Below are 12,176 nucleotides of genomic sequence, written 5' to 3'. Positions count from 1 at the left end.
ATCCACACTTTTTTCTTCTTTTGTACTGTAATGTATCACAAATTAAAACAAAAACACAAACATTTGACTTCTGACTGGATAATAACTCTGTTAACAGTCTGTGTCAAACCTACCTGGCTGTGGAGTTACTTCATATTTCTTTCTCCTGTCCGAAAGTTTTCAGGACTTTAGGGTATATATCTTGTTTAAAGAAAGAAAAAGTGAGAATTTTTCAAGTATATTTTCACTCTTCAGCATTTTTGTTTATCTGTACACTGGTATGTCCAGCAGAAAATCTAAATTCTACATGCTCCCACATCCACCAGGATTTGATTTCATCCTGTTAGCCCCAATCAACACAAGAGTTTTTGCTCACTAAACATTCATCAAACTACAAGGTAAACATGAAATTAAATTGGTGATCAAGTTCTCTGCTATATGAGACCAATCTTTTAATGAAAATTACTTTACAAACTTAGTTTTTTTGTTTGATTGTTTGTTTTTGTTTTTGTTTTTTTGAAACCATTCTTACACTACTTAATATTTGTACTGGTGTCTCTCTATCATAATATTTTTCTGTGTGTAAGGATTTTCATTTTACTCCTTAGTTAATTGACTGATACGTAACAGTTAATAACTAAAAATGTTTTTATTTTCAACATACTCATACTCTTTTCTTTATAATGCTTAAGGGATTTCCTATTAAACATTTGCATCAAAAAATCCCTTGGGCTGTAGAAATATACTAGGTAATTAATTATGAAGAAGACATCTCATGTCTCTCCAATTCACTTCTCTTTTTGCAGATGGAGAATTAAAACTCAATATGAGTGGTTGAGTCAAAAAAAAAAAAAAAAAAAAAAAAAAAAAAAAAAAAAAAAGATTTCTCAGAGGTGATACAAAAGGACTGAGGAGTTATATTTTCAAATATGTAATTCACTTAACAAAGATTGAAATGCATTTTGGCATTAAAGAATTTAAATTACAAGAAGTTCTATTACTTTTTGAGAGACAGCAGTCAATCTGAAAAATGTGGTAAAATATTCACACTTCATTAAGTAATGCATACTGGAAAAATTACTACTGCAAAATATAAGGAAAAAATATGTTTCATGAACATGTTTTTTACAAGCTGGTTTATAGGTTCATTTTGGGAGTAACTTTGGAGCTTCAATGACATTTAAGAAGTAACATGAGAAGCTCTTCATCTATGAATAATCTAGTCGCTTCCCTTATTTCAAGGTGAAGAAGTTTTGAAATCCTATCATTCTAGGACTCTGTCTTCAGTAATTCACCACTGTAGCAATTGAGAACAAAAACAAACAAACAAACAGAGTTCCCTGTTAATTTTCAACATGAATTTAGTTACAATGTAAACTTAAGAGAAAGTAGCATCTTGGAGGTTCTTGCCAACTGTTGTTGTTGAAGATCTGTTTTTCATTACTATTCTGAGGAAGGGATATGATTTCTTCAAGGAAGACTGGAAAGAACCTGGCAATAAGGTGGAATTTTAACTAATTCCAAGAAAGAAACCATATTGAAAGCAGTAAGAAAGAAAAGGTCTGTAAAAGCAGAACTATCTTGTAGAAAATGAGCAAGGAGGAGTACAAACACTTGAAAAAGGGTAGGTGCTTGAAGAAAGAATCTCAGATAAAGTATGTTTATGTGATGTGAAACAAATTAATTGGATTTTAACTCTGCATTATGAAATACAGATTTCTGAAGGCAGTGAAGGAAACCACTGAGTTACAGAATAGAAATGTGAGACTCTGCAAGACATTTAAAACTTCAGTGACTAATCATAAGTTCAGTAGAATATCTGATGTTGTGCTTATTTTTACAGTATCACTGTTTTACATCAAAGTAATAAAGAAGCATCTTTTATTCTCGCTGAACTAGGCATACCAAATAGGATTAAACCATATGGGAAGTGAAAGCATCTGTAGCTAAGGTAGCTAAGGTTTCATTACTTCCACTTTTAATTCTAGCCATTTTCTAATTTACTGCCAAGAGGAATACTGCAGTCAGAATTAAGACCATCTGATCAAACTTAGCGCACTATCCCTTATGAGCAAACATTACAGTACTTTTTTCTTTTTTCATGTTTATTTTTTGTGATGAAATCTTTGTTTTTTTCCACAGCTGCCTGCCTGACTCAGGGCATATTAAGTAATTATTTATACTTTAGACACTTTTGCAGTATTTCTCTTTTCCTGCATCATTCATTGTGTGGCCTTAGGATTTATTTATCTTACGCCATCTGAACTCTGCACTGAAAACATTATAACTGATATTTTTCTGGATTTTTCAATAGATTTCATTGCTAGGATATCTGGTATTACCAGAGCATCAGTTTGTCTTCAGGTGACTGCCTATAGACTTTCCAGGCAGCACATTCATTTTTCTTCGTATCCTCTCAACCTATCCAACCACCTTTGCTGTACTATTCATCTTTTTTCAGCCTCTCTTCTCTTCTGGCTTTCTCTCCTTGCCTATGGTACATTCTTGCTATATCACCTCCAGACCTTGTTCCCCGAGTAACAGGCTGTTTTCCTCATCCTTTTCATAATGTGTAGCTTTCCTGTGTCTACCACTCTCTTCTTCCCCATTCCATAGATACACTGATCAGTGAAAGCACAGGTGCTCTCCTATCTCTCTTCACAAATGTTATTTCCTATAATGGCATTTGAAAGCCAGATTGGCATGTGGAAGCAGACTCCTTGGCATGAGTCTACCATGAAAAGCAGACACTGTTATGAGATAATTCCATTGCCAAAATTTAGCAGACCTCTACATTTTACATCCCCACCCAACCCCCCCTTTTTTTTTGATTCTTTGAACAATTACATTCTGTTAGAAGAAGACAGTACAAAAGTAGCAACTGTGTTTCTCTCTCTCTCTTTTTTTTTTTTTTTTTTTTTTTTAATTTTTATCTTTTTCTCGCATTGTCAGTCTTACAAACTCTAGACTGAAATAGTGTTCTTCCTTTCCCTCAGCCCTTCACAGTATGGTTTTATTCCTATTATGAAAGAATATCTACAAGCCAAGTTAGACCTTGCTGAAAAACAACCACAAGCAGGTATTGCTTTCAATAGGCAATGTTTGTATTTTTCTTGTTGGGAAAAAAAAAAAAAAAAAAAAAAAAAAAAAAAAAAAAAAAAAAAAAAAAAAAAAAGAAAGAAAGAAAGAAAGAAAGAAAGAAAGAAAGAAAGAAAGAAAAAAGAAAAAAAAGCATAATTTCTGATTTTGAAAGTAGAGTGGATTTTAGTACATATAGCACCTTGCATTACATTCTGTTTAACACACTTCACACTTATTATATAAACTATCCACTGACCCCAGACATTTGCTTATCAGGAATTATCAATTATAGACGATGTTTGAAATAAAATATGTAAACATTTTATTCCAATTCTATGCTCCTAAAGTAATGCCTCTTATGGAGGCTGGAGTGTTCCAGGAGTGCTGGAAGAGTTCAAGGAGTGCTTGGACAATGCACTCAGACATCAGGTCTGATTTGGGGTGGTTTTACGTGAACTTGATGATCTTTGGGGGTCACTTTCAGCTCTGAATATTTTGTGATTCAAAGATTCTATGGAAAGTTTGAACTCCCTTCTCTCTTTCACTAAATATTGAAAAATGGATAATAATTGAACGTCTATTATTTATTCTTGTTATTAATACACAATTGTTGTTTTATTTAAGACTATAACAGCCCACTAAAATTTGGAAATTTGAAGAAAAGGAAGCAAAAAAAACCAAACAAACAAACAAACAAAAAAAAACTTACATATTTAGAGTAACACAGCAGAGATATTTTGTGTCCACCTGAGCTATAAAGGTATGTGGATTCTGTATCTTTGTTGCATTTACACGTCTATGAACAGTAAAATTTGGGAACCTGTGCTCTTCCAAAGTAGCTGTATGTCATGCACTGACGAAGGTTTAAATGCTTTCATGACTTAAGTTTGTTTTCATGCTTGAAAACAGGAGAACTTTTCTGGACTTATGAAGATAATTCAGTAGCTCTTCTTGTAACAGATATATTGGCATTTATCTCAAGTATCTCAAAATAAAACTACAACATTCTCTTGCATACATATTGCAATAATTTCTGTGGCCAGTTAAAATTTAAGCACACTCCACTCCATCTGTATCAGGCATTTATTTTACTCTTCCATCTGTTACCTTATCCAACACAGACTTAAATACACTGTCTTTCAGTCTGATGGTGCTGCCCAGGTGCACAAGGATTATTTGCCCTCTTGCCCCATTCTTCTCGACATAAGATCATGAACTGAGTTTCACTGAGATGATTCCCAGGAGCATAAAAAGTTGTCCTTGTGCCATTGCCTAACACAAGAATTATTTTACCCTACATGCAATTCCTTCTTTCAGACACTTTAAATAACATGATTATCTGACTGCAGTATATGATTGTTCCGTACTTTTGGTCTGATCTTCATTATGATAAGCTACAGGGAACATAAATTTCCACTTAAATAAAATACAGATTTTGATTTCACTGCTCCTTTAAACTTGGGCATTTTCTTGAAACTGCAAAGTTTGTGCAGCTGAATTCAACTGCTGCCTGACAGAATTAGAGTTATTTCTGAATTTGTTCTAAGAATCACCCTGCTGTCTACATATCTCCTGAGGAAAAGCAAAGGAATGCTACTTAAAGAGGTAAATAGAACCTGAGTTCTGATCCTGTGTAAGCTTCTCTCATTCTGAAAGAAGAGGCTAGTCTAAGAGATTAGAATCTCAAAAGGGAGATGCCTGCAGGCAGAGAAAAGAATATGGAATAATTTCTTCTCACACTGAAAAGCAGTTCTGATTCTCCCTCCTGGAGAAATTTTAACCTTTTTTTTTTTCCTTTTTTCTTTTTTGTGAGTCCAATCAATAAATAGAATAACCACCTCAACAATTAGGTGTATTTTCCAGCACTTGGGACTCTAAAGGTTCAGTATTTTCCAGCACTTGGGACTCTAAAGGTTCAGTTAGAGAACATATTGGATAATCTTATCTAGGCTCTACTTTTGCATTAAAAATTGAACCAGATGATCTCCGATTTCCCTTCCAAACTGGGATTTTCTATGATTCTGTGATAAACTAAGTTAGATATCAGTAATGTTTAAAAGATTAACGTAAAATTGTGGAGAAAATGCTTCAGGTTTCTTCTAGATCTCCAAAAGGAAATAAAGAAACAGATCTTTCAAGAACTGTACCTGGCAAAAGAGTAACCACCCCAGCCAGGAACAGGGAATCCCACATGATCTTGTCAAATCTTGGTTTGGAGTACAGATGTTGCTCTCTGTTCTCCAAGGATCAAGACTGAAAGCTCATGGAAGATAGGCAGAAAAGAACTAGGAGGGCAGGAAGGGTAGATATGATTTCAGGGTGGGCAACTGTTAAATGGGTTCACAGTTTTGGGCATGATGCATGCAGAAAATGGAAGCTGGTCCCCATAGCAGCCTTTGCAAAGAAATGCAGTGGGTTAAAACATGAGAACTGCATATGAAGGACAATGACCACAGTGAGCACACTGTGTTCTACATGAAGGGCTATACTTCAAGAGATAAGCACAATTGCCTGCTTTTCTATCATTTGAAAAATACTTTCTGAATTCAGTCCTTATGATAGATATAAAAGCGTCTGCTTATACTGGGGAGGGCAATATTAAGAAGAAAAAAAAAACAACAACAACAACAAAAAAAACAACTTACTTTTGAATTATATGAATTTGAAGAAAAACAAACAAACCAACAAACAAACAAACAAAAAAGCAACAAAATGGAAGAATAAATATTAGCACTTCCAGAAGCAATATCCAACAGCAAATATGAATTTTTCACTGTATTCATAAACTTTAGAAGATGATAAAATTCTTTAGGATGCCTTAATAATGATCATAAGACCAACCCTGTCTTCCTTATTTGCAGTGAACAATGTTTTACTCTTTGAAGAGTCCTAGTAAGGTCAGGTCCTTCACAGTTCTTTTTCCACGTAGCTCTATATTATTCAGCAATTGAAATAAAAACGGTAATGAAATACTTCCTGAAATTATGCAATAAATATAATCTATATTCACTTCATTGCAGCACAGTAAAGTGATCCTTTCTCCTGCAATAAACATCTTTGCAAGGTATTCCTTCAAAAATATAGGAGGAATAGTCCTATATATGTACAATGCAAGCATCTAAGAGATGAAAAACTAAGACAAAATTTGTCCACTAAAACTTCTGTGTGTTCTGGAGACAAGTATACCAACTGAAGTAGTGTGTCTATACTTCTGAAAAATTTCAAACAATATTGCTTTGAACGTGGGTTTAAAATGATTTAAATTGGGATTCACATATACATAAGCATTCTTGCATAAAATGAATGCTATTCTACTACTACTAAAGAATAGCCTTCTCTCTCCACCACGACCGGCCCTCCCTTCCATCCCCAAAAAGGAAAAGTAGATAGCTAAATATATGTATATATATTCATATGGCAGAAAACACACGTGACAAGGATTGCTCACAGTCTTTATTAATTATATGTAAGATGATATTCAATAACAATTCTATAATCTCCAGTAGTGTAACTAGCACTGAGAAGAACTGCAGTCTAAAGGGAAATGCAATTACTTATTTCTATCCCTTCTGAGCATCAGTGTTCAGTCATAGCACAAAGAATGAAACTCTCAAAAGACATGCATGGCAGGAAACTTAGAATAAATTAAAGTCTTAAAATAACTTAAATCAAGTGAAGCAATTCATACTTACTTGTAGGCTAAATAAGGTATAAGCTAGAACATGACATATATAATAGAAAATGCTGCAGTTTAACCTGGTAAGCAACTAAGCACCAGCAGCCTTTCATGCACTTTCCCTTCCCAGTGGGGTGGGAGAGAGAATCCTAAAAAAGGAAAAAAAAGTTGGACTAGTAGGTGGTATACAAAACAATTCAAACTCCACTAGCTGATGGAGTCATTGCATGAGCAGCACTGCCCCCTGGCTGAGTCTGTTCAGTTTGTTTTTTTCACATGACGTCACATGATGTGGAATGCCCTCTTGGGTAGTTCAGGTAATCTGTATTGGTTCTGTCCTCTCCCAGCTCCTTATGCCCCAGCAGTCCCTCACTAGCAGAATAGTGAAGCTGAAAACCTGAAATATCCTCTGATCAGATTTTCTCAGCAACAACTGAAACACTGATGTGTTAACAACATTCATTTTCTCCTGAAGCCAAGATATAGCATCATGAAGAAAACCCTGTCTCAGATGAAACCAGGACAATTACTGCCTTGCTTCCTTAAAATACTGGTGTTTGGTTGGTAGTGCCACTGTAATGATTACTTCTTCTCTACTAACTCTGGATATGCTTTTTCCTGGAGTTTGGAGCACAAATGGGTCAGGGAGAAAGGCTGCAGAATTTGAGCCTCTCTTTCGTCTCCCTTAAGGCATCCATTTTTATATCTCATTTATGTGTCTAGTGTCTCAGGGAAAGTGCAAACAGCTTCTTTAGTATATCAAAGCACAATCCATCTGTGTTTTAATAATTACACCATCTCTTGTAAAATAAAATTATAGATGAGTCTCAGGCACAATTGATGCCAAATTCTGCCTTCAGACATGCGTGTTAGAACTTTATATATGGAGTTAACCTGAGCTCCTTCACAAAGACCTTGGACTAATAGGCATGAACAATGTTATATCACAACAGTGACTATAAGTTATGTCTGTAGGGAATGTTAATAATTTCAAAATTTCAAGCCTGCAATATTTAATCACTCTATATTAAATGTGAATTCCCAAATATGTCATTGATCCTGACTTCAAAAGATTTTGCAGAATGAAAGATAAATCTAGTATACTGTTCTGAAAGTAGATTGTTCCCTGACAGCAGCAGAACTCCCAGGACATGAAATGGGGTGACTAAGGCCAAGGGATCCTGCTATCAAACAGAAAGGGCAGATAGTCTTGAGGGTTGGTGCAGATTTTGTTTTTAGGAGCAAACTTTTCAAGTTACTTAAAGTGAGAATTTGATTGTTAGGAATTGCTTATGTGTCACTAGGAAATAATTTTACCACTTTGTATGTAAAAGTGTATCTACTTTATTCTTTTTTTACATAGGTAAGGAAAGTCAAGTAATTTAGTCATTGAATTACATAGGGAAAGATAAACTCAAAAGGCGTGTCTCTATAAACAGTGAAAAAAAATTCTTTATAATAAAGACATTTTGTTTGAAAATATTACTTTAGTTGCTGCATTAATTCAGGAACACAGCTACAGAGAGACTTTCATATCACATTTTCCGTTTATTTACTTTAATACATTTTTGGAAAAATAACCATATGATTTATAGATGTGCTTTTATAATATGTGAAGTGAATTTATAAATGTGAAATTTATAATGCATTTACATTCTTCAAGTTAAAAACAAAACAAACAAAACAAAAACAACAAAACTGTAGACAATGCTTCTGCAAGGCTAGGTCATTTTATTGACACATGCAATGAAAGAAGCATTGTACATTACTTAGATTACTAAGCAGTACTGTAAAGACTGCATAGACTTAAGCAACATCAAAAACATCAATCAGTATCATTTCCTTTAAATCTGTTCATATGAGAAAAGAACAGAAATATGTTGCTATAATAGTAAGAGCAAATGTTATGAGACAAGTTATAAACATATCAAGAAAAAGAAAGCAGAACAACAGAAATAATACTAGATCAAGCACTGACTTAACTTTTTCTACCTGACAAAGAATGAAAATATATCTTTACAAGCAAAACACAGAAGGGTGAGAAGTTTCTCCTTGCACAGTTAAGCAGGATAAAATTTGATCTTGATTTTTTGGTAGTATATGAATTTATTTCCTTCTTTCTTATTTATTGTTGACGGGTTAATATCAATTATATTGCCAGAGTTGCAAGGAAGATGGCTGCATGTGGAATTAGCATATTACACTTTTCCACCAGAAACATTCTCATCCCCCTTGTCTCCTGAAGGAAAGATTCATCAACTTGCCTTCTCCTCAATGAAATTTCAAAACTGGACCTTAAAAAGATCTTTTTGGCCTTCTAGATTGAATAGAATACACTAGGCATATGCCTCTAAGCTCTGATACTGCTCAGTCTCACATGAAAGGTATATTTAGTGGCTTACTTGAACTTACAACAAACACTGGATATTAAGGCGTTGAACAGCATACGTTGAACTCTGACAGGCAGATAGACGAAGAGTTTGTGTGAGAAATGATACAGGCTTGAACATCCCTTGAGTTGTATCCACTGCCTACCTTAGTCCTTCTAAATCCCTGAGACAAACTACAACTCCTACCCAAGCCAAGACCCCCCCAAAAAAAAGCCAAAACCAAAAAAAAAAAAAAAAAAAAAAAAAAAAAAAAGACCCTGAAAACTTCTCATTCCTTTAGTTACATAATTCCACTTTTGCAGACATTGAACTTCTTTCCAGTTTTCAATCTAGATCTATATGTGTATTAATTACTTTACCAGAATTTCTCTATTTATCTCTCTTTTTTTCTTACCACTCACAAGTCTTGTAGATTACAAGTTCTTCAGGACAAAGACTATGCATTTCTACAATATATTTGTAGCCAGAAAAAAGTAACCTTTATCGAATGAGCTATATGTCACTGTGATACAAATAAAATATTTTAAATAGAGATTCAGACTGCCCTCAGCTATTTGCTCCTGAGATACCTTCCCCTTTTCTACCTTCAGTTAACTTGAGAGGATTCAAGACTCCTGACAAACTAAAGTAACATCACATCATATTTTTTTAAAAAGATGTTTCAGACTATAGCCTGTATTTGCTGAATATTTGTTTTGCTTGTCATGGTTTTGCAATTTTGTAATTTTGCTATCAGTATTCCACATCATAACATCATGTTAAGCATAGATAATTTTGACGAATCTGCTGCTCACAAAAGAAGACTGAATGTCCCAGGGAACACCACGGTCAGTCATATGACAAGGACTCTATATAATCTCCCTTTCTGTGCTGGACTCGCTCTCTTGGATCCTGCCAGCCATGGGGGAGTGTGTGGAAGCATTCCAGCCGTTTCGCCTAGAATTACAGTAGGCCTCTCGGTTTCGGGACTCACTCTCTTATTTTACTGGATTCGTTAGCCTTAATTCCAGTTATATTGCATTATATTGTGTTATTCTGTATTCTGATATAGTATTTAGTAAAATAGTGTGCCTCCTTAGATCGTTGCCGCTGTATTTATTTTCTCTTTCTCTGTTTTCTTTTCCTTTTGGGTTAGCGGCCCTGCAGGCCATCTATACCCCTGTCATGGGTGCCGGTAGATTTTAGGGTAACCTATGACACAAAGTAATAATAATAGCTAACAGTAATTTTTTTTAATATGTCTGTCATTCTAGTTTTCTGCAAACAGTGGATTTAGTCAGTTTCCTTAAGCTTTTTATTCTCCTTAAAACATTTCTTATATAGCTTATCTCCCTATATCTGTATGTATAGCTTATATATGCAGGGAAATTATACATTTAAATGTACATGAGGAAACAATGAATCATAGAATTGTAGAATCTCCAAGGTTGGAAAAGACCTCTAAGATCATCCTATCCAACTGTCCACCTATGACCAATATTTTCTACTAAACCATGTCCCTTAGTACAAATGTATCATGAACACCTCCAAGGACAGCCCTGTAGAGATGGACTTGGGGATCCTGGTGGACAAGAAGCTGGACATGAGCCAGCAGTGTGCGAACAGGTTGCCCAGAAAGTTTCTGAGTGTTCATTTCCTGGAGGCATTCAAGGCCAGGCTGTATGTGGCTCTGGGCAGCATGGTCTAGTTGCTGGTAACCTTACCCAGAGCAAGGGAGTTGAAACTAGGTGATCTTTGAGTCCTTTTCAACCCAGACCACTCTACATTTCTATGATTTTCTGATTCTATGACAGTGACACCATCACCTCCCTGAGCAATCCATTCCAGTGCCTGTCCAGCTCCAATTTATAGGAGGTAGGCAAGGTTCTTTGATATATGTATACCTGGCGTGAGATTAAGAAACAAGAGTTCAAATGTTGGTCCTCCTCCATAAATCAGTGAGAGTCTTATCACAAGAAAACACCTCAAGAAGCAAGCTTTGAGCCAGAAAACAAAGAAGGGTTCTCACAGTGCCTAACCACATTCATGGAGAAGAAGTATTTCTTAATGTCCAACCTGAATCTCCCTTGGTGCAATTCGAGACCTTGATTTAGATATGGAATTGGGGGTAACACTGCTGTGAACATAGATCCTCAAAAAATATCTGTTATGATAACAAGACATCAGCACAGGAGTTTTGCTGCTTATTGGGGACTTAAATAATTTTATTCACAAAGTATCTGACCACAACTTCACTTTTGCTAATAGAGAAGGATCAACAGAGATGTGATTAGCAATCAGCTGCTTGTTTTCTCTACTTTCAGGCTTTCTGCTACTACTGTTTAGGCAATTTGATGAATGATTTTTTTCAGTTTTATATTTCAGATTGTAATTGTTGTAGAACAAGGTCAGATGGGGGATGGGCCTGAATAATTACAAAAGAACTGCTAAGATAACAACAGCCGAAGCAGCTGAAGTAGAACCATGGAACGGGGATGTAAAGAAGAGCTTTGCCAAATGCCCCGTGATGATTTATGCAAGTGAGGACTTTAAGAGTGGGAAGGGGTGTGCATGCGTGAGGTCACGTAACGGGTGTACGGGATGCACATACGTGGAAGCCATGTTGGTATATAAGCCATATGACACACCAGTAAAGGTGAGAGCAGACTTCATAGCATACATGACTGTGTCCCTCTCTCAACAGGGTCCATTCTGGATGGCAGCCAGCCAGAGGTCAGTTGTCGGTAACAACAGTAATTTTAATTCAATTTAGTAAAAATAATTATAAAGTAATTATTAAATATGACTTCTTTAAGTTAATATATATATGTGTGTGTGTATATATATATATATAACAATATTTTTTCTGCAAAAAAAAAATAGGAAAGACAAAACATTGGTGAAAAGGAGAAAAATCAGATCTTTATGTAAAGAATACAGGAAACTACTGGAAATGTTCCCTCCTAGGGAACTACAGTAGAAAATTAAAAAAAAACAACAAACCAAACAAACTAAAATAAAAACATGTCCATTTTTCCTAATAATGTCACAGTTTTGTAGATAATCTTAAA

The sequence above is a fragment of the Excalfactoria chinensis genome, chromosome 1 (assembly GCF_039878825.1).
Source record: "Excalfactoria chinensis isolate bCotChi1 chromosome 1, bCotChi1.hap2, whole genome shotgun sequence".
NCBI lineage: Eukaryota > Metazoa > Chordata > Aves > Galliformes > Phasianidae > Excalfactoria > Excalfactoria chinensis.
Note: the sequence above shows the minus strand (reverse complement) of the source record.